Consider the following 23,170-nt stretch of genomic DNA (forward strand, 5'->3'; position numbering starts at 1 on the left):
TCTATAAAAATTGTTTTTTTGAAAATGATTAGAATTAATCGAAAGGGCTGAAGCTTTCCTCTTGTAAATGATCATTTGCCACTTGTAGCTTAGAGGTTTAGAAAGTGAATCTTAGTGCAATTTTATTATTTTTTAATTTTTTCTTCCTTACCTGGGAACAACTTGCTAGGCTGGGTGACATTAGGAAGAGATTGTTTAAACTCTAGCCCTCATTTTTCTCATCTGGGACAAGTGACTTCTAAAGTCCAGGTTCCTTATAGCTCAAACATGATAGAATTCTCTGAGATTAATGAAAAAGATTAATAAGCCCTTTTTAAATGTTTATTTTGAGAGACAGCATGAATGGAGGAGGGGCAGAGAGAATCACAAGCAGGCTGTCAGTGTGGAGCCCGATGGAGGACTCAATCCCATGACCCTGGGTTCATGACCTAAGCCCAGATTAACAGTAGGATGCTTGAGTCACCCAGGCACCCCATAAGCCTTTCTAAATAAAACTAAGCGTATCTTGCCTTGTATAGCTTGTTTTATAGCTTATAATGTGCTTTCATGTACATTATCTCATTTAGACAAACTTATTTGTAATGAAATATTTCAGAAAACAAAACAAGGGCTATTTCCATTTGTTTACTTTGCTAGTCACACAAAGTAGGATAAGATGGAAATTGAATAGGGGGCTAAGTGGACTCTTCTAAAGTCTTTTTGTCCTGGAAATATTTTGGTATGAAAAACAGAAACTATAATACCAACTCTTATGGTGACCACCATGTATTAGCAGGAACTGTATTTTGAGAGGTGGGGCGACTTCCTGAATTCCTGAATCTAAGGTTCAGTATTATCCAGCATCTAGAGCTGTGCCAAATGGGCCTCTTGTCATGATGACTGAACTGCTAGGTAAAGAGGCAGGGGAGTAGAATTGACCCAGTATATTAACCATGAGACTTCTGGAGCACCACTGCAACGTCTGAGGGGAGTTTTAAAAACTCAGATCAACACAAGGACATGGAAGCCAAGGGAGGGAATATACTGTTCAAGTTCATGCATTTTAGATGGCAAACTAGTCATATTTTAGCATTGTCTCAACTTTCTACGGTGAGTCTCTAAGAATCTTCATCAGTGAGTTATAGTCTGGAGGCACCTGGGTGGCTCAGTTGGTTAAGCCCCCGACTTCAGCTCAGGTCAGGATCTCATGGTTCGTGGCTGTGAGCCCCACGTTGTGCTCTGTGCTGACAGCTCAGAGCCTGGATCCTGTTTCGAATTCTGTATCTCCCTCTTTCTATGCCCTTTCCCCACTTATGCTCTGTCTCTGTCTCTCAAAAGTAAATAAATGTAAAAAAAAAAATCATGAATGAATGAATGAATGAATAATAGTCTGGAAGATGATATTTTGCCCAGCATGAACTGATACTTTTTGAGAAAACAAATTCTTTACTGGAAAACTAACAGGCCCAAGGCTGACATGAGTGTGGGTTCAAAACCTCTACCTTACTTTAATCTTTGAGACAGGACTTCCTGATAACTAAGTCAGCGTTGGGCTTGCTTTTGAATTGTTAGAACACCGGTCAAGGTTTGTGATAGCTAATTTTATGTGTCAACTTGCCTGGCCTAAGGGATACCCAAATGGCTGGTTAAGCCTTTTTAGGTGTGTCTGTGAGGGTGTTTTCAGACTTGAATTGGTGGTCAGAGTAAAGCAGATAGCCTTCTCCAAGTCACTGAGGGCCAGCATAGAACAAAAGGGTTGAATTCACTCTGCCTGACTGTTGAGCTGAGACACTGATCATCTGCCCCTGCCATTCCTGTGTCTCAGGCCTCAGACCAGGACTAGAAATTGATATCACTGACTCTCAGACCTTCCAACTATGCCACAGGCCTCCTGGGTCTCCAGCTTGCAGACAGCAGCCTCCATAATCACATGAACCAATACCTTCTAACAACTCTACATATCTATATGTCTAGATATATCTCCTCTTGGTTCTGTTTCTCTGGAGAACCCTAATTCAAGGTTATAAGCTACTGTTAACTAAAGACACAAAGTAGCGATAGATATTGCAGAGGAAACTTGAAACTTAGTGGTTAGAACATGCCAAAATGTTATAGAAGTAGAGGCAATGGAAGTGATGGAGTAGTGATTGATATAAAACATTAGAACCTACCATCAAGAATTATATATGGTCTCAAAGGTGCAAATGCTCATGTCACTGTGGCAGTATGCATGACTCCTCATATAATGCATTTAGTAACATGGATAATCATCAATTTTTACATATAGCTCCTGGCTACACCAAAGTAGGAAGGAAGAAAGAATATATGTAAGGCTTAGGAGATTTTGCATCAAGTCATGTGATAAGCATGCTATGGGGATGCATCTTAGAACATCAGTCCTAGCTGGATTCACACCTTATAGGAGTGAAGGGTTAACTGTAGAAACTAAGACCACCAAAAACTGAGATCATCTTTCTTAGGGCTGTAATTTTGAGGAGAAGCAGGATAAGACATTGATTATCTTCAGATAGTAATTCTAACCACCCTTGTTGAGAAGGGAGGCCTCAGTTCAGACTTGAGCTGGAATTGAGTTCAGAGGCCCAATGAGTAAAGTTCTGGGCAATGGAAATAACCACATTCCATTTTGGTCAAAATGCTGCTTGAATGCTACCCTGGACTCAATCTACTTCAGCTATGAATGTGTGGGAAGGGTTGGTTACAAATGAAACAAGCCTAGCAGGCCTTAGAATATATGGGGAAGGTTCTGAAAAAACAAAGGGCTGCTTGGGGGTAGGAGGGCAGGGGTTGGGATCAACACTAACCCACTTGTTACTGTTGTGGAGAAGCTGGGCATTTGGGAGCAGCCTGCATTCATGTCCTGGTACTTCATAAAGTGGTTATTATTAGATTTCATTGATTACAAGCAACAAAAATTGACTCTGGCTTGAGCAAAAGGATTTTTATCAGCATTTCTGAAGGCTGGAACCCAGAAACACTGGAATGGCCTCATAGCAGAATGAAAGTCAGGCTTCTGCCAATGGAATGAATAAATTACAACTGTCTTACCCTTGTTGTCAATTGCTCAGCATTCACATTCCAACTGTCACACGCCCACCATTCAGCCAGGGAAGTGCAAGTTACCTGATTACAGTTGACCAGACTAATGCAAAAAGAAATTGGAATGCTGACAGGAAGGAAAAATGGATTCAAGGTAACTAAAAAGCAACAAATGGGAAATTTGAAAAGAGTTACAGTAACTAAACCCTGTGAGCAGAAAGCTTGGAGGTCATACATGCCATGCCATCCATGCCATGTCCTTTCCCCTCACAGTGACAGAGACTCTGAAATGAAACTCAGAAACTATCAAGAAGTCCATCTATGATATGCTTTCTTGGCATGGGACAGAGATAAAAGAGAAACCTCGTTCTGATGGGCAGAAGACTCTGCCCGGCAACTCACCCAATTTGGAGGTTTTGCTGTTTTATCCAATAAGAATATGCAATACAGAACTCTTAAAGTGAAAGTTCCCCAATTTTGCCTCTCTGTCAGTCTTTATCCTAAGATGGCTCCATGCATACATCCAGTTTTGTATGCCAAACAGTAACCATTCTTATTCTCTCTTCACCCAAATACAGTTAGTTCATCAGCAAGACTTATTAATTGTTCCTCCAGAACTCTTGACTCTAACTTCTTTCAAATTTGCTGCTAGCTATCCTAGTTAGTCCAAGTCCATCATTAACTCTGACCTGAAGTACCTCAATAACCTCCTAATTTGTCTGCCTTGTTCCAAGCTCGCCTTCCCAAACCCCAGTATTTACACAGCAGCCAGCACAATTTCTTAAAAACTCAAGTTACCTTTCGAAATGGTGAACTAGAATAGTCTGCTGGCTTCCTCTCCAAAATCACCCCTAGAGAACCATGGAAGCAAGAGAGAAGAACAATTCTGAGACGTCAATAACAAACCACGAGGAAGCCCTGGGAAGAATGAAAGGTTTACTTAGTTCTGTGTGTGTGCACGCGCGTGTTCACGAGTCTTAGCAGCTACAGCCATGGAGGAGGTCTAGAGGGCAATGAGACAATGGAATTTTAAAGTTCTATTTTTCCCCCTCCTGCATTAAATGATAGCTCAGTCTTGCTGTGTCACCAGAAAAATAGGATAGTGCAAAAGCCCTGATGGGGTGAAGAATCGGTGACTATCACTTCTCTCTCCCTGCTTCTCCATCAAGGACATCAAAACCTCCTACACTGGGGTTTCTGACTTAGAGTTTATAGGTAAATCCCTGGCCAGAGGAGTGGCCTAACACAGTGACAATGAGAGGAAACTTGCTGTCTGAGGCATTCTTCCCTGGAGCTTATTCCATCCTCTGTCTTTAGATTCACAGAGAGAGGCACTGGGGCTTGGCCTTCAGCCCCTCCTCAACACATAAACAGAGAATAACCAATATCAGAAGAACATGAAGTCATAAACCTAGATAACTAGACACCTAAGAAGAACAATCACTGTGGAATAAAGACAATAAATTGAACAACATATAATACTGAAAGCAAAATTATTGGATCAGGTAGTTTTGAAAATAAACCATAAATATATTCAAATGATAAGGATACTATTAACATGATGCAAGACAGGCACTTGGATGGCTCAGTCTCAGTCGGCTAAGCGTCGAACTCTTGATTTAGGCTCAGGTCATGATCTCATGGTTCTTGGATCAAAGCCCATGTTGGACTCTGTGCTGACAGTGTGGATCCTGCTTAGGTTTCTCTCTCTCCCTATCTCTCTGCCTCTTCCCCGCTATGCATGCTCTTTCTCCCTCTCTCTCTCTCTCATCCTCTCAAAAATAAATAAAAATTTAAAAATATATGATGCAAGAGCAAGAAATCATACAAAGCTAAGTATGCATATATTAAGTATGATATATGTAATTACTGAAATAAAGAATACAGGGGTCCTTGGATGGATTAGACAATTAGGTGTCCAATTCTGATTTGGGCTCAGGTCATAATCTCACACTTCATGTGCTGACAGCACAGAACCTGCTTGGGATTCTCTCTCTCTCCCTCTCTCTCTGCCCTTGCCCTGCTTGCATGCATGTGCATGCTCACTCTCTCTTTCTCTCTCTCTCTCTCTCTCCCCTCCCCAAATAAATAAATAAACATTAAAAAAATAATACAATAGATGCATACATAAAACAAAGAAACAAATTGAAAATGAAAGGACTGAAAAATATACTGGGTACTTTTATTTATCTGACTTTATTTTTTCAGATTTTATTTTATTTTTTAAACAATTTTTAATATATTTAAAAATGCTTATTTATAATTTATTTCGAGAGAGAGAGAAAGAGAGAGAGCATGTTGCACAGGAGAGGGACAGAGACACAGAGAGGGAGAGAGAGAATCTCAAGAGGCTCCATGCTGACATTAGGCTTAATCTCACAATCATGAAATCAGGACCTGAGCCAAAATCAAGAGTCTGACGCTTAGGTGACCGAGCCACCCAGGTGCCCCTTAAAGATTTTATTAATAAGTAACCTCTGCATTCAAAATGGGGTTCAAATTGATGACCCAGATATCAAGAGTCACATATTGTACTGACTGAGCCAGCCAGGCCCCCCTAAACCTGGTAATTTTAAATTTAAAAAAACTGGAGGGGAGTCTGGGTGGATCAGTTGGTTAAGCTTCCAACTCTTGATTTCAGTTCAGGTCATGATCTCACCATTTGTGAGATCAAGCCCCAAGTCATGCTCTGTGCTGACAGTATGGAGTCTGCTTGGGATTCTCTCTCTCCCTCTCTGCTCCTCCCCTGATTGCTCTCTCTCTAAAAATAAATAAATAAACTTAAAAAAGAAGAAAAAAAGCCAGAATGGTATTCTTAACATTTGACAAAATGGACTTAAACACAAAAATATCATAGATAACAAAAAACATGATTTACTGGAAAAAAGAAAAATAGAGTGAAAAAAATAGAGTGGAATATACAATGTTTATGACCATAAATGCATTAAAAACATAGTTTCAAAACATAAAACACAACAACCTATATAAGACTGTGGGGGGGAAATGGATAAATCAATTGCATCTGGAGATTTTAAGACATACCTTCAAAGAAACTGATAAGCAGACAAAAGGTAAACAAACATGGAATATACAAACAGTAAAATAATAAACTAAAGCATATATATGTATGATATACATGTAGAATTATACACCCAAAGAAGAATGCTCTTTTTGAACACATACAAATCTTTATAAAAATTGGTGACAGCATAATATATAGAATTGTTGAATAACTGTGTTGTACATCTGAAAGGAATATAACGTTGTATGTCAACTATACTTCAATAATAAAAAAATATATATTTAAAATACCAAAGGAAGCCTAAATAAATTTCAGTTATATCAATCTTTACTCTGTGATCTATACTGCAGTGAAATTAGAAATTAATAACAAAAAGATGAGTTAAAATCCTATTTAAGGATTAAAATCCTTTCTAGTAAAGGAAACCATAAAGGATATTATAGAATATTTAAAATTGAATGATAATGAGTATCCCACATGTTAAAATTTGTGGAACACTACTAGAGTAGTATTTAAAGTGAAATTGATTAATTGTATTTTATATACAAAAGAAAACAGGAAAATTAAAATTTAAAAACCAATTAACGTAATCCCCCATATTTACAGGCTAAAGAAGAAAATTGATATGATCCATATTAATTGATGCAGAAAAAGCATCACGCAAAATTCAACAACCACTGACGACAAAAACCCTCTGAAAAAACAGGAGTAGAGAACTTTCCAACTTGATAAAAAGCAACAGCTAACTAATAAACTATAGTTGATAGTATACTTAATGGTTGAAAACTGAATGTTTTTCCCTAAGATCAGGAACAAGGCAAGGATGTCCACCCTCACCATTGTAGGCAACACAGTGCTGGAAGTTTTTGCTATCAAAATAAGGTAAGAAAATGGATCAAAGGCATACATATTAGAAAGGAAGAAATAAAACTATATCTATTTGCACATGACATAATTATTTGCATAGAAAATACCAAGGAAAAAACAAAAAACCCTTCTACAACTGAGTTCAGCAATGTTTTATTTCTACATACTAGCAATGAATACATGGATATAGAACTTAAAAGTATAATATCATGTTTAGCCACTCAAAACAAAATGAAATTAAGGTGTAAACCTAATATATATATGTTAGGACTTATATGCTGAAAACTACATACTACTGATGAAAGGAATCAAAGAGAGACATACCATCTTCATGGATTGGAAAACTCAACATTATAAATATGTCCATTCTCCCCAAATAGATCTACAGGTTTAATGTAGTTCTCATCAATATTCCAGCAAGATATTTTGTAGATATAGACAAGGTTATTTTATTAAAAATGTTTATTTATTTATTTATTTATTTAGAGAGAAAGCGCATATGGGAGGGGCAGAGAAAAAGGGAGAGATAGAGAAGCCCAAAGTGGCTCTGCATCATCAGCATGGAGCCCAATGTGGAGCTCAGGGGTCAAATCATGAGATCATGACCTGAGCTAAAACCGAGAGTTGGGTGTTTAATTGACTGAGCCATCAGGAGCCCCTAGACAAGATTATTTTAAAACATATGTGGAAAGACAAAGGAACTGGAATAGCTAAAATTATCTCAAAAAGGTAAAACAAACTGGGAAGAATCAGCCTTCCCAATTTCAAGACTTATATAGCTACAGTAATCCAGACAGTGTGGTGTTGGCAGAGGGATAGATATATAGATCAATGAAGCAGAATAGAGAACACAGAAAGAGACCCATGCAAATATGCTCAACTGATTTTTGACAAAGGTGCAGAAGCAGTTCAATAGAAGAAAGATAGCCTTTTCACTTTTTATTTATTTACTTACGTGTCTTTATTTTACTTTGAGAGACAGAGGCAGAGAGTGAGTGGGGAAGGGGCAAAGAGAGAGAGGGAGATATAGAATCTGAAGCAGGCTCCAGGCTCTGAGCTGTCAGCACAGAGCCCGATGCATGGCTCAAACCCAGGGATTGTTAGATCATGACCTGAGCCAAAGTAGGAGGCTCAATCGACTGAGCTACCCAGGCGCCCCAAAAGATAGCCTTTTTACACAAATGGTGCTGGAGCAATTGCACATCCATAGGCAAAAACAAAACAAAACAAAACAAAACAAAAACACTAAAAAAAAACCAAAGCAGAAACCAAAAACTTTTACATAAATCTCAAACCCAATACAAAAATTAACTCAAAATTAACAATAAACTTAAATGTGAAATGTAAAACTAAAATTTTTAGAGAAAAACATAAGAGAAAATCTTCAGTAACTGTGGACAGGCAAAGAGATTTTAGACTTAACACCAGAAGCATCATTTATAAAAGGAAGAATCAATAAATTATACCTCAAAATTAAAAAGGTTTGCGAGGTGCCTGGCTGGTTCCGACAGTGAAGCATGTGACTCTTGATCTCAGGGTTGTAAATCTGAGCTTCACGACGGATGTAGAGATTACTTAAAATATTTTAAAAGAAATTTAAAAAAATTAAAAAGCGGGGCATCTGGGTGGCTCAGTTGGTGAAGTGTCTGGCTTCAGCTCAGCTCATGATCTCACTGCTTTTGAATTTGAAACCCGCTTTGAGCTCTCTGCTGACAGCTCAGAGCCTGGAACCTGCTTCGGATTCTGTGTCTCCATCTCTCTCTGCCCCTCCCCTGCTCACACTCTGTCTCTCAAAATTGAATAAATGTTTAAAAAAATTTTTTATAATTAAAAAGAAATTTTAAATGCCTGCAAAAGATCTTATTAAGAGATGACAAGACAAGCTATTGAATGGGAGAAAAAAATTGCATACTACATATCCAACATAGGCCTGGTATCTAAAATGTATAAAGAACTATCAAAATTGAACAGTAAAAAACAACAATCCAGTTACAAAATGGGCAAAAGATATTAGCAAACATTTCACCAAAAAAGGATATACAGATGACAAATTATCTTTTAAAATGGTAGATCCTGTTAACAAGCCTGCCATTTATTCCAGCAACACTGCTAAAGCCTCATTTTAGTTTTGTTTATTCTGCTTTTTTTTTAAAGTAGATGATTACATCAATTTCCAATACTAACAATTTTTTCTTTCCCTTCCAATCTTTACATCTAATATTTCTCTTTCCTTATAGCACTTGGCCAAGACATTCACTACCATGTCAAATTGTAGCAATGGTACCCAGAATTGTTATTTATTTCCCATCCTAAGGAAAATGCATCTAAAGTTTCCCTTTGAAAAGCACTTGCTGGGGGCGCCTGGCTGGCTCTGTCAGTGGAGCATGCGGCTCTTAATCTCAGGGTTGTGGGGTCAGGCCCCACATTGGTTATAGAGATTATTGAGAAATAAAATCTTTTTTTTTTTTTACATTTATTTATTATTGAGAGACAGAGCATGAACGGGGTAGGGACAGAGAAAGGAGACACAGAATCCTAAGCAAGCTCCAGGCTCTGAGCAAGCAGTCAGCACAGAGCCTGATGTGGGCCGAACTCGCGAACCACAAGATCATGACCTGAGCTGAAGTGGGTCGCTTAATCGACTGAGACACCCAGGAGCCCCAGAAATAAAATCTTTAAGGGGCATTTTGGTGGCAAAGTCAGTTAAGTGTCCAACTTGAGTGTGGCTCAGATCATGATCTCACGGTTTGTGAGTTCGAGCCCCAACATCGTGCAGTATGCTGATGGCACAGAGCCTGCTTGGGATTCTGTCTCTCCTCTCTGCTTGTGCTTGCTCTCTAAGTAAATAAAGAAACTTAAAAATTTTTTTAAGAAATAAAATCTTTATATTAAACATTTTGGGGAAAAAAAGAAATAAAAAAAAAACATTTGCTGTAGGATTTTGGTAAACAATTTATCAAATTAAAAAAATTACTCTCGGGGTGCCTGGGTGTCTCAGTCAGTTAAGCTCAGGTCATGATTTGGTTGGTGAGTTCTAGCCCTGAGTCAGGCTCTGTGTTGACAGCTCAGAGGCTGGAGCCTGCTTTGGATTCTGTGTCTCCCGCTCTCTCTGCCCCTCCCCTACTCATACTATCTCTATCTCTCAAAAATAAACATTGAAAAAAAATTTTTTTAAAGAAATAACTCTCTATTATTGACTTGTTGCAATTTTTGTGATATATAGGTCTTGAACTTTATCCAAAGGTTTCCTACACCTATCAAAATAATAATATTATTCTTCTCCTAATGTGGTAAATTACACTGATAAATTTTTCTGACGTTGAATCATACCTATGGTCTGAAAATAAATTCTACTTATTCTTGATGTATTCTTTAAATATATGAGATGGATTTAGATATATAATATTTTATAATTTTTTTATCAGTGTTCACAATTGCATTAAGTCTCTCTCTATTTTTTTTCACTGTACTATCCTCACCAGATTTTGGAATCAAAATTACATTATTGGGCTTATACAATGAACTGGATGATTTTCTTTCTTTTACTCTCTGGAAAACTTATATAAAATAGGAATAAACTGCTCCTTGAAAGTTTGTTGGTACTTATCTGAAAAACACCTGGGTTTTGAGAGACAGGTGCCTGACTACAATTTCTTTATTGTATTTTGGTCTATATAACTTCCTGTTTTTTTCTTATGCCAGCTTTGGCATTGTATATTTTTAATGTTTTCCCAGGAATGTATCCATTTCATCTAGATTTTCCAATATACACTTGATTCTGTAATAAAAAAAATTCATTGTTCATATAGCCATTTTTCCTTCCTCTGTATGCAACTAATGTGTTTGCACATTTTCTCTTTAACCTTAATCAGCCTTGTCAAACATATACGATTTAGTCTTTTCAATGTATCAACTTCTGTTTTGTTAATTCTCTCTATTGCTTTTTTGTCCTTTATTTCATTAATTTCTACGGTTACACATTTTATTTTATTTTTCCTTGGTTTTTGTTTCGGGGTTTTAGTCTGCTCTGCTTCCAACATGTTTATGTAATTTTTTTGTTTTGTTTTTTAATTAAAATTTTTACTTTGAGATAGTTGTAGATTTTTATGTAGTTGTAATAAATAATAATGAGAGATTTCATTTCTCTTACCCAGTTTCCACCTAAGACAGTATCTTGCAAAGCTATAGTAGAAGATTACAAGCAGGCTATCACATTGATGTAATCAACATACAGAACACTTCCATTACCACAAGGATCACTTATGTGACCCTTTTATAGCCATACCCAATTTGGTCCTATACACACCTCTTCCTTAATCCCTGGCAACTACTAATCTCTATTCCATGTCTATAATTTTGTCATACAGTATATATTATGATTTACTTTTTTCATTCAGTATAATTCTTAAGATTCATTCAGGTTGTTGTAAGAATCAATTGTTCATTCCTTTTTATTGCTGAGCAGTATTCCATGGTATGTGTATACCACAGTTTAACAATTCACCCATTGAAGGACATCTGGATTGTTTCCAGTCAGGGACTATTATGAATAAAGTGATTATAAACATTCACATACATGTTTTTGTGTGAACCTAGTCTTCATTTCTCTAGGACAAATGGCCAGGGATGCAGTTACTGGGTCATCTAATAGTTGCATGTTTTGTTTTTTAAAAAAACTACCAAACCATGTTCCAGGATGCTGTGCCATATAACATTCCCAGTGGCAATGAATGAATGACTTATACAGTTTCTCCATACTGTTGTCAACATTTGATGTTGTCACTATTTTTTATTTAGCCACTTGAGTGTGTAAGAATCTCTCGTTGTGGTCTTAATTTGCATTTCTCTGATGGTTCATGATGTTGAACATCTTTTTGTGCATTTATTTGCTGAGCTCCCAGGTATCACAGGTGCACTGGAATTGTCTGCTCATGGAATATTGCAAATACTATATGGGATTGAGGCAGCAAGGAAGAGCAGATGTGCACATTGCTCATATAGCATCTGCTCATGTGCATGCTCCTTTGTCCTGTCAGACTTCACCTGCAAAATACATCTTCAGAGATAAAATTATTAAGAATTTTAAAACAGCAACAGCTGAGCATTAAACCGAATTCATGGGCCTTCTGATTACAGAGCTCTGTGCATAGGTGAGATACCCATGAAGCTGGCCCTGGCATAACAAAAGGAGGTAGGAATGGATGTTGACTGTGAACCATTTTCTAATTTTGTGAAGCCCGGCTATACTTACTGTGTCCTGCTGTTTACTGGCACCACTTAGGGCAAGGTAGAGAAATTGCAGCCCCACTGTTAGATCACCATGATTTTGAGTGAACTGGAAAAAGGTGCCCTTTCTTAAGATACTTTACTGCCATCTGTTGGAAAACTGTCATAACTTTATAAATTAATGGCGACTACAATGAATAGTGTCTCTTGGGCAAAGCTCAATCTGTAAAAATGTGAGTGGCAGACCTGTCTCTTACCTTCAGGGTCTCTGGTGCCAGAGGCATATACACTGACGACTCACAATCTGAGCTTTGCAGCTTCAGTGGGCAGCGGGCAGGGGTTGAGGTGGGAGACCTACAGGTGGCCTGGTGGCCCTCTCATACCGCTGAATCCCAGCCTCACAGGCATTTGGTTGAGAATCAAGATGAGTTGTTCCTCTTTTTACATTGCCTCCCCCCTTGGCAGCCCATCAAGATTGTCATTGTGGGGGCTTTTGACCAGTACCAACATCTGACAAAGCCTAGTGGATGGAAGTAGTATTCTTGATCTAGAGTAAGCCTATATAGGCAAAAATAAAATTTTTAAAAATCCCCCCTTGTTTTGGCTTTTGGCTGGAATTATATTAACTCTTTGTGATCCACATATCTTGTGTTAATTAAAGATATTAACATCAGATAAATGTATCTTTTATTTATAAAAATGGGAACACTGACTATAAATGCATTTTGTTTCAGAGACATATTTCTAATTATAGATAGCCTCTGGGGTGGGAAAGCAATAATAAGACTCTCAAGGATGATATTGGAAACCCTGCTCATGGCCAGGCCCCTCTTCACAGAAGTGGGTAAGTCAAAGACTTGAGGGAGCAAGGGGTCTGCTTGAGGTCACATCATCTGAGTAAACTGCAGAGTTAGGATTCTGATTTGGGTGTCAAAATCAAGTGGCTCCTGAGCTCGGCTCCTTCTCAATCTGCATGAGTGGAAAAGTGGGCTCCTGCTGCCTTCCTCCTCCTTCTCTTCTTCCTCCTGAAATTTCGTGGACCTTTATTCAGACTCAGAAAGAGCCCAAACCATTTCATTAACATTTGCCGTAAGATTACCGGATATCGTGAATACATTGCATTTAATAACAGTGGCTAAGAAGTCTTTTGTAAGCTCCACACTTACTAGTGACCCAATGATATCTCTTCTTTGTCCACAGAATACATTAAACTGTACTCTTAAAAGTGAGCATCTCCTTATGCATGAGTAAAGACAAAGTGTTCTCCAAATATGGCCTAGGACATATCGCTCTGAACTTCGGAAATTCAGTTCATTTTGTGATTACAGTTAATTTTTTTTAGTTTATTTATTTATTTGGGAGGAGGGGAGGAGCAGAGAGAGAGGATGAGAGAGAAAATCCCACTACTGGTGCAGATCCTGCGTGGGGTTGAACACATGAACTGAACCATTAGATCATGACCTGAGGAGAAACCAAGAGTTGGACACCTAATTAACCACCCAGGTGGCCCTATTGTTAATTCTTGATGTGCTGTTTTAATTCTGTCAATATTATTAGTATAAACATAACTGCCTCAATAATTAAATATCATTAGTTTTCTCTATAATAATTCTGGTATGATTTTTCTGTCACACTAAAAGCAGATTGATATAACTTGAAAAGCTGATAGTATGACTGTATGTTTTTGTTTACAGTCAGCTGGGAAAAAATTCTAAAATATTCAATTATCAGTTCTATAGATATTTTCCCATTTCTTATTAAGGCATCATTTACATATAGTTAAATTCACCCCTTTTAGTGTGTGGTTTTGTGAGGTATGACAAATACAAACAATTATGTAACCTCTATCACAATCAAGATATATTATAATCCCATCATTCTGAAGAAATTTTTGAGACTTCAGCCACAGTTAAATATATCTTCCTTTTGGGATCTTGTCCAAGGGCCTTTCAATTCCCTCACTAGACCATCTGGCCTTTCCCAGGAAGTTCTTAGCCTCAAGTTGATGGGAATAGTGAGGCCACTGTGTTCACAGTCTAAGGGATAGGCTGGCAACAGCACATATAAGGTCATCCACCCAGACTCTCAAAAGAGTCCTCAGCCTAGGAGGATAGAGGGGAGAGAGGAAGAGCGGACACCAGTGAGTCACTCCTGGGTTTGTCAAGAGGCAAAGGTACCCCTATACTAATCCGGTCTTGCCTCTCCACCCTGCCTCAGCCTCCTCAGGTACACACAACACACAGTTATTTCTATGTGCAAATACACAAACATATCTCTAATATACATAAATACATACATATACATGATCAACCCTAGGCACAAATGTTCACTCACATATAAATTCAGACATGTACACAGACATGCACATGCAAGTGCTTACGAGTGAGCTCTGAGAGAGTTGCAATATGTGTGGACATTATCTGCAATTTGCTCTTCCTGTTGATCAACTTCATACTTCCCCATGTCAGAAGACATCAGATGTTGCTTGATTCTGACTCTTCTTTGGGGCTTCTCTCTTGCTATGGCTTATGGCAGCTGAAGGATGATTTCTAATTTTCAACCAATTCAGTGAGGTTGTGTCATTGAGAGTCATGAGGAGCCTGATGCTCATTATGAATGAGATATTGGAGGCTGGTGGGACAGTAGGGCATGAGAAACTGAAGCCTCTGTGACTTCTTTTGTAGAGGTGGATCACTATGCAGAAGGAGCTGGCTGCCAGAGATGGCTGTGAGGGTATCAGTCTATATCTAGCTGAAATTGTGTTTCTAGTCTTAAGAAAGCCCCTATTGTAAAGCTTACATTTCTCTGTATCATCAATGGGATTCATTTCATTTTGCACATGTGAACTCTTTACGGAGCATTGGAGAGTAAGGGCTGGAGCACCTGTGGACTCATCAGCTGATCTTTCTTGAATACTGTGCTGTGAGCTGGGGAGTGAGCAGGTTCTGCATGGGTGGAGTCAAGTTGATTCCGGTCTTGCTAGAGGAAGTGCCCCTGCTAGTATAGGCCATCAACTATTTCTGGAAGGATAAACAAGCATTGCAAATATTGAATTGCTTTGGGGGGAAGGAAACAGTAGTGGGTATCAAGGCCTTGTGTAATGAGATGGAGAAGGCTCTGGGAGTTCTCAGTGGAGGACCTTAGAAGAAGTGGGGCATGAGCTCAGTCTCGAATGGGGTCAACAAGTGAAGGAAGACAATTAATATTGTATTAGCTTGGAATCCAGCCTTGGCCCTATCTTCTTTTCAGAGGTTCTGCATAGAGCCAAGGTAAAAATGGAATGGGAAGGTTAGGGCGACTGTTCTAACCTCCTTGCCTATCTAGTATGTTAGGCCTGCAGAGGCTGCAGTTTGCTTAACACAGTATTCCACCATTTGCTTTTCCCTTTGGGCCCAGAACAGGCCTAGCTTGGAAGGATAGGTGGGGATACTCCTGCTTCCTGAGTCTTTTAATGGACAAAGGTCATTGGCCCAGGGATTTTTGGACCAACAAAGATCTTCCTTTTGGAATTACAAGTCTGAGTTGGAGCAGCAGGGCCCCCTTCTAAAGCCTGAACTGTTAGGGCTATTATCAGACTCAGGTAGGGTCAGGGAGGAGGTTTTGTACATGTTTGCTGACAAAAATCAGAGAAAATGAGATGAGAAAGGAGGTGCAGGGCAGGAGCTATAAATATGTGTTCAATTTGGATTTTATAAATTCTGAGGTGGAGATGGTTAATGGATACTTTGGTCCCAAGCAGGGTGGCTTCTTGGAAAATAAGTGAGCAGTAAGGTTTGACTAGAGATATACATGGTGTAAAGGGAGATTCTTGGAGGAATAATAGGATGGGTGGGTTGAGCATGGATCAAAGAGAGCCTTAACAGTCATACTAGAAAGAGTTAGCATCCTACTAACAATTTTGCATGACCAGAGCTATATGGATGGCAGATTAATCTTGCATGAGTAGGGGAGACTGGAGAAAGGGGATGGCATTTAAAAAGTTTTAATATGTTGCCTGGGTGGCTCAGTCAGCTAAGCATCTGATTTCAGCTCAGGTCATGATCTCACAGTTCTTGGGTTCGAGCCCTGCTTTGGGCTCTGTGTTGACAGTTAGCTCAGAGCCTGGAGACTGTCTTTGGATTCTGTATTTTCCTCTCTCTCTGACCCTCCCCTGCTTGTGTGGTCTCTCTCTGTCTCTCAAAAAGAAATAAAAAACATTTAAAAAGTTTTAATATTATTTATTTTTGAAGAGGTAATATATTAAAATGGTTCAAAACTCAAAATGTACAAAACAATATACAATGATTTCATTACAATCTGTTTCTTAGTCCAGCCATTCAGTTTCCTTCCCTAGAAGCAATCAACTTCAACAATGTCTTATTTTTCCAAAAATAATATATGTGTATACAATAAAGAAAGTACATAGTTTTTAAAAATTTTCTCTCTATTTTTTACATAGACACTAACATATTATATACACCCATCTTTTCTTACATGTTTCATCTTATTTAATGCATGCAGCAAACATGTGAACCAGGTAATATCTCCATGTTACAGATGAGGCAATTGATGCATAGAGGGTTAAGAAATTTACCTAAAGTTACAGATTTTATAAATGGGAAAGTTGAGATTTGAACCTGGAGAGTCTGATTTCAGAGACTCATATTATTATAGGAATATATTATAACACCAATATTTATTATACCAAAAATCCCATTGGTAAAATTTATATATCAGGAAACTGACCCCTTTTACAACTAAGAAGTGCTATCTTAGCCTAAGTGTCTGTAAGGTAATTTTCAGTTATTGACAGAATTTTCAGTTCCAGTAAAAGCTGTCTTTCATCTATCTCACCTAGGGACCTCTGGTTGCAGGCTGTCTCCGAGAAGTTTCCTGTCAGGAGCAGAGGCTCTTTAGGTTTTCCTCTGTCATTAGGTCTGCAGTCTCAGTCCATTTGAGGAGGAGTATTGGTATTGCAGCAGTGGCATTTACTAAGGAACTTGATCCTGTACAGAAACTCTTTGTTGACAAGATTAGAGAATACAGAACTAAGTGCAGACAGCTGGAGGGTCTGCTGACTCTGGCCCAGAGTACCAGCAAGAGCAGGAGAAGGCGTTTTTTAAACTTAATCAAATGTATGGTAAAGCAGACATGAATATATTCCCTAACTTCATATTTGAAGATCCCAAAATTTAAAGCCATCAAAAAACTCCAGTCCTGAAGAAATAATGTAAAATTTATTTGGCAATTTGTCCCAGATTAGTTGCACAAATGGTCAGAAGTGCCAGAATAAACACGTATTTCTCAACTGTCAAAAAGAAAGAAAAGCTGTCTTTCAATACATGAGTTTATTTCTTCTACACTAAAAAAAATGCTCTGATAGGGCACCAGGGTGGCTCAGTCAGTTAAGCATCCGACTTTGGCTCAGGTCATGATATCACAGTTTGTGGGTTCGAGCCCCATCTCAGGCTCTGTAGTGACAACTCAGAGCCTGGAGTCTGCTTCGGATTCTGTGTCTCCCACTCTCTCTTGCCCCTCGTACTCTGTCTCTCTCTCTTTCACTCTCAAAAATAAATGTGAGCAGGTGACACAGAATCTGAAGCAAGCTCCAGGTTCTGAGCTGTCAGTATAGAGCCCAATGTGGGGCTGGAACCCACGAACCGCGAGATCATGACCTGAGCTGAAGTTGGGTGCTCAACTGATTGAGCCACCCAGGAACCCCTACCTTTTCATCTTTAAAAACTAGTGTCCAGGAAGTAAGTTCAGAACAACTAAATAATGATGAGCTACCTTGAAATTCCATTATTTTTCCAAATGAGGGATAAAAAAATTTGTGATAAAATAAAGGTACATAACATAAAATTTACCACACTAATAATGTTTAAGTGTGCAGTTCAGTGGTATTAAGTACATTTATAATGTGCAACCATCACTACCATCCATCTCTAGACTATTTTCATCTTGTAAAATGAAAACTCTATACCTATTCAATAATGACTTCTTACTCATTCTTCTCTCCCCTGGCAACCACCATTCTACTTTCAGAGTCTAGGATTTTGACTAGTCTAGGTAGCTTAAGTAAGAGGAATCATATAAGATTTGTCTTTTTGTGACAGGCTTATTTCATTTAGCGTCATGTTCTCAAATTTCATCCATGATGTAGTATGTATCTTCTTTTTCTTCCTTCTTAAGGCTTTTGCCTTTTGCCTATCCATTCATTTATGGATGGACATTTGGGTGGCTTCCACATTTTAGCTATGACACATACTGTTTTGCACTTGCTTTTTACATTAACAGTATATCTTGGATATTATTCCACATCAGTACACAATGTATCTCTTTTTTTTGTCTTTCCTTATCATTTTTTTGTTTTACAAATGCATAATATTTCAATTCTATAGTTTCTTTGACTTGTGCCCTATAACTGGATATTTGGGTTGTTACAAGTTGGTTTTATTTTATTTTATTTTTTGCTACATACTATATGATCCATTATATATATATACACACACACACACACATACACACACACATATACACACACACACACACACACATATATATATACACATACGTGCACACACACACATATACACACACACACACACATATATATACATATATATATAATCCATTATATATATGATGCAAGATACACCAATGACCTCATCCCATCCTTCAGAGCAGGGTTTGGCTCTGCTCTTGGGCTCATCTGTTGTGATCATATCCTCCCTCCACTCTACTTTGCTATTGCTTTTTCAGGGTACAGACTCACAAGGAATAGCCCTGTTGTTCCTACATTCCTTCAGGGCAGAGCCAACATTCAAGGGAGTAATAAAAGGGCAAATTATTTGGTGTCCCATCAAACTGGTTGTAAAATACTTGTTGAGGGGTACATGGCTAGCTCAGTCAATACAGCATGTGACTCTTGATCTTGAGGTCATGAGTTCAAGCCCCACACTGGGCATAGAGCTTACCTTAAAAAAAAAGAAATTATTAAGTATATATCAAGCAAAGGAAACTGATTTATTAATAAAATGGTATATTTTTATATTAAAACGAGGAACTTACTACATTCACTGTGTATATCATTGTGTATTATTCAAGGTGAATTTGTTTTTATTTCCCAGTTTTCTACTATTGATATCATTATCTAGCAACAGTCACTAAAAGTAGAGGTAATTTATAAAGTTCCAAAGTATTTTTTGAAATATGCTTAGTAATTTTCTGGATTTCATATAACCAGAATGTTTCACACTTTCAGTAGCTTGTTCTTTTTTCAGTTTCCTTTTATAATTTTCTGAGTCAGACAATTTTAAAGTGATTAGAAGTTAGACAGTACTGTGCTATGCTTTAATCATTGTTTTTTTGGAACTAAGAGAACTTTCTAATGTGTGTGTGTAGAAAGAAAAAGATAGAGAGAGGAGAGAATTCGGGAATGAGTGTGAGGTTTTTGCATGAGCTGAGAGAATGGGGTTTCCATTTACTTAGATGGGGAAAGAGTGTGGGAGGGCAGCATCATGGGGGCAAATCAGAAATCTGATTGGAGTATGAAATGCCTTTTAGACCTCTAAACTGAGATGGTAAGAAGCCAGTTAGATATATAAATATTGAGTTCAGTGACAAGTTCTAGGCAGAATTAATATACATAAAGTGCTTAAAACAGTGCCTTGGATACATACATATATATATATATATATATATACATATATATATATATATATATATATATATATATATATATATATACTTATTTATTTTGAGAGAGAGTGAGTTGGGGGGAGGGGCAGAGGGAGAGAGAGAATCTCTAGAAGGTTCCATGCTCAGTGCAGAGCCCAATGAGGAGCTTGATCCCACAATCCTGGGATCATGACCTGAGTGGACATCAAGAGTCAGATACTCAACTGACTGAGTCACCCAGGTGCCCCTCAATCTTTTATTTTATGGATAGTGCTTTCTGTAGCTTGTTTACAAAGTCCCTACCCAGAGATTAGAATTGTATTTATTTATTAATATTATCTTTAGAAGATTTAAACTTTTGTTCATGACATTTATAACTTCTTACCCCATCTCAAGTTGATTTTTGTTGTAGAGCCTTTCCTTTATATGCTTGATTCAGAGATCCAGGCTCCTTCTGTCTTCTGTCTTACCATTCCTTAGAATCTCAGAATCCTCTGCTTCTAGCTGGTGGAAGGCAAAAAAGAGAGACTGAAGCCTCATTTGCTTGTTAATTACCCTGACCCAGCAGTGACACACATAAATTCCTGCGCACATTCCATTGGGGAGAAGTAGTCACATGGCCACATCTAGATGCAAGTGGGACTGGGAAATGTTGCCATGACCAGACAGTTGTTTCCTAGGGACAACTCCACACACTGTGTTAAGGGGAAATATGATTTTTTTGAATTACAAGCTAACTCCACAACTTTTACTATCATTACTACTCCTCCCACCCCAACCCTTCCCAGCCACCTTAGCCTTCTTATAGCTGCTTTAACACTCCAGGCATAATTCTGCCTCATGTCCTTTCCTGGAATGACCTTCCCTCACATGTTCACTTGCTCTCTCTAATGTCCTTCATTGTGAAATGGGTGCCTTGGCATGCCACTTATTAAGAGTGCATTATGTCCCAGATACTTGAAATTCTTTTTTCCATTGATTTAAAAAATTAATTTAATAATATTCAAATTAATCTTGTGAAAAAGGTAAGAATAATTATTCTTATTCCTGAGAGGTTAACTGATGTGTCTCAACTCACACAGCTAGTTAAGACAGGAGTGGGGATTTAAACACTAAATCTAAAGAGCATCCAACTTTGTTTTCTCTCTGACCCTCAAAAGAAGCAATCACTCGGCCAAACATTTTTCTACTGGGAAGGAGGTCACTTTACAGTAGAGTATTCTGGGCCTCTGAGCAGTTATATTTCCCAGGGAAAATTAATACAGTTGGGGTTTTGTTTTGAACTTGTGTTTTATGAGTTGACTTGGCATGAGTCATCTCCCAGCACATGATTGCCCTGGATGCACCGGATAAAAAGTCTCTGGACTTTTTATGCAAGCTGGCAAGGGGAAGAGAGAGGGAGACACAGAATCTGAAGGAGGGTCCAGGCTCTGAGCTGTCGGCACAGAGCCCAATGGAGGGCTCGAACTCACAGACCGTGAGATCATGACCTGCAGTTGGACACCTAACCAACTGAGCCATCCCAATTTCCCAAAAGTCTCTGGACTTTTAAACTGAGGACATTTAAGCCTTTCTCTCTTTTTCCATATCACCCTAAGTAATAATTTTAAGATGTCAATCAGATCCTGTCATTCTTAAGCTCAAATTCCTCTAAGTTACCACCCCTCACACACACGTCACAGGATAAATTCTCTAGCCTGGCATTTGAAGAATTTCCTGCTGTGTCCCTCTTCTCTTTCCCTTGTTTCATCTTCCTTTAATTCTCATTGAAGTGAATTACTTGCTGTTGGCTGAATGTACCATTTTAATCTGTCACTCCCTGTTGTTTCCCATGCTTTCCAAAACATCTTCTTTCTCTCCCTTTTTACCGGAGAAGTTCCTTTTGACTCTTTGGAACTCAGGTCAGATTATATCTCCTTCTGGAAACCTTCCCTGACCACCTCCCAACCTAGGGAGATGCCTAGATTCTGTGTAATTACTTAGCTCTCTGAGCCCCTTCTACTGTCTGTGTTTCCAACATACAGGATGGTGGGGAACAGCATCCTGAATAGACTTTGTGAAGCTACTTTCTCCTCCCCACTTTTGTCCCCTCAGTTCAGCTAGGTCACATACAGGGAGGAGCAGGTGCTATGGTTCCCAGTGATGTTGGCTGTGACCTCCAGGCCACCCTCCCCCCAAAGGAACCAATGCTTGAGAGAAGTACCCAGGAGAGAACCCAGGCAAGAGCCCAGGGTCAGTCCTTGGGGAAACCAGCTGTCTTCCAGAGTCCTTAGTAGCAGCCTGCCAGATCGAACCTTTTACTGGAATAATAATAATTTATAATAATTACAGAGTGCTTTCTATGTTCCAGGCACTATTACGACCATTTTACCTGTTTGCATATTTATCTTAGGTAATCTTCACAAAAACTTGATAGCCTGAACCTAGAGAGTACCCAAGGTCACATAGTAAATGACAAAGTCAGGATTCAAATCTGAGCGTTTTGTTTCTAGAGCCCATGGTGGTAACCAAGATATTATCTTCCTGGCTTCTGATCTCGAGTTTTCTGCCTACCCTCTGTGGGAAACCAAATCAGAGGGTCCCAAGATAAGGAGCAAGAAGCAAGTTTCTCTCCTCCTCATCCCCCATTTCTCACAGGAGGACCAGCTCAGAGATGGATCTGAGATTTCTCATAGAAAGGGAGCTTCTAAGTGGCTGGGGCCTCTGGAGGCTCTAGGAGAGAGGAGGACAGCCTGGTGCATGGGAAAGGCCTGGCTGAGGTGGTGGATGAGGGAGCTGGGAGCTGACCACGAGCGCAGGGTTCTAGTCCGGGTTTTGTCTCTTAGACTCTATATAAAGTTGGGGGAAGTCTTTCCTCTTTCCTGAGCCTTAGTTTCCCCATTTGTAAAGCAAGGGTAAATATAGGATGGGCTGATCCATCTCCACCAAAACTGGAAGCATCTTCAGCTCTCCCGAGTTAAGGGTAGGGCACGGAAGCCAGGGAGCAGGGACAGGGAGAAGATGCTATCTGGGGTCTAGGTTTAGCCTGGAGATGAGACAAGGTGGGCTGCTGAGCTCAGTCCTGCGACCCCATTCCAATGACAGCGCCGGTTAAGGAGATGCCTGGACCTCCAGTGGGAGGAGGAGGTGGGAGTACAGAACGTGGGCCAGAGTCTCGGCTCTGTAGGATGCGCCCGTCCATCCCTCACCTCCTTATCCTCCTAAAAGGGGTCGCAGCCTTGAGGGGGTAGCGGTTGCTGGCGACCCAGCAGTGGCCGGCCGCGCTGCGGCTGCCGCCTGGGAAGCTGCGGCCCTCAGGGCCTGAAGAGCATCACGTCATCCTTTCCGCTAGGCGCCCGCCCCCTCCCCGACGGCGCCTGC

At 39.2% G+C, this 23,170-nt stretch overlaps 1 long non-coding RNA gene across 1 annotated transcript; it reads right to left on the reverse strand.

Moving 5' to 3' along the window:
• Window positions 1-17,345: 17,345 nt before the first annotated feature.
• LOC115306025 lies at window positions 17,346-20,310 on the reverse strand. The gene is made up of 2 exons (XR_003915140.1): window positions 20,196-20,310; window positions 17,346-17,438 (listed from the first exon to the last, which is right to left on the reverse strand). It is a non-coding gene; the product is annotated as an uncharacterized LOC115306025 (long non-coding RNA).
• Window positions 20,311-23,170: the final 2,860 nt, after the last annotated feature.

Source organism: Suricata suricatta, chromosome 11 (genome assembly GCF_006229205.1).
Source record: "Suricata suricatta isolate VVHF042 chromosome 11, meerkat_22Aug2017_6uvM2_HiC, whole genome shotgun sequence".
In the NCBI taxonomy this organism is placed as follows: Eukaryota; Metazoa; Chordata; class Mammalia; order Carnivora; family Herpestidae; genus Suricata; species Suricata suricatta.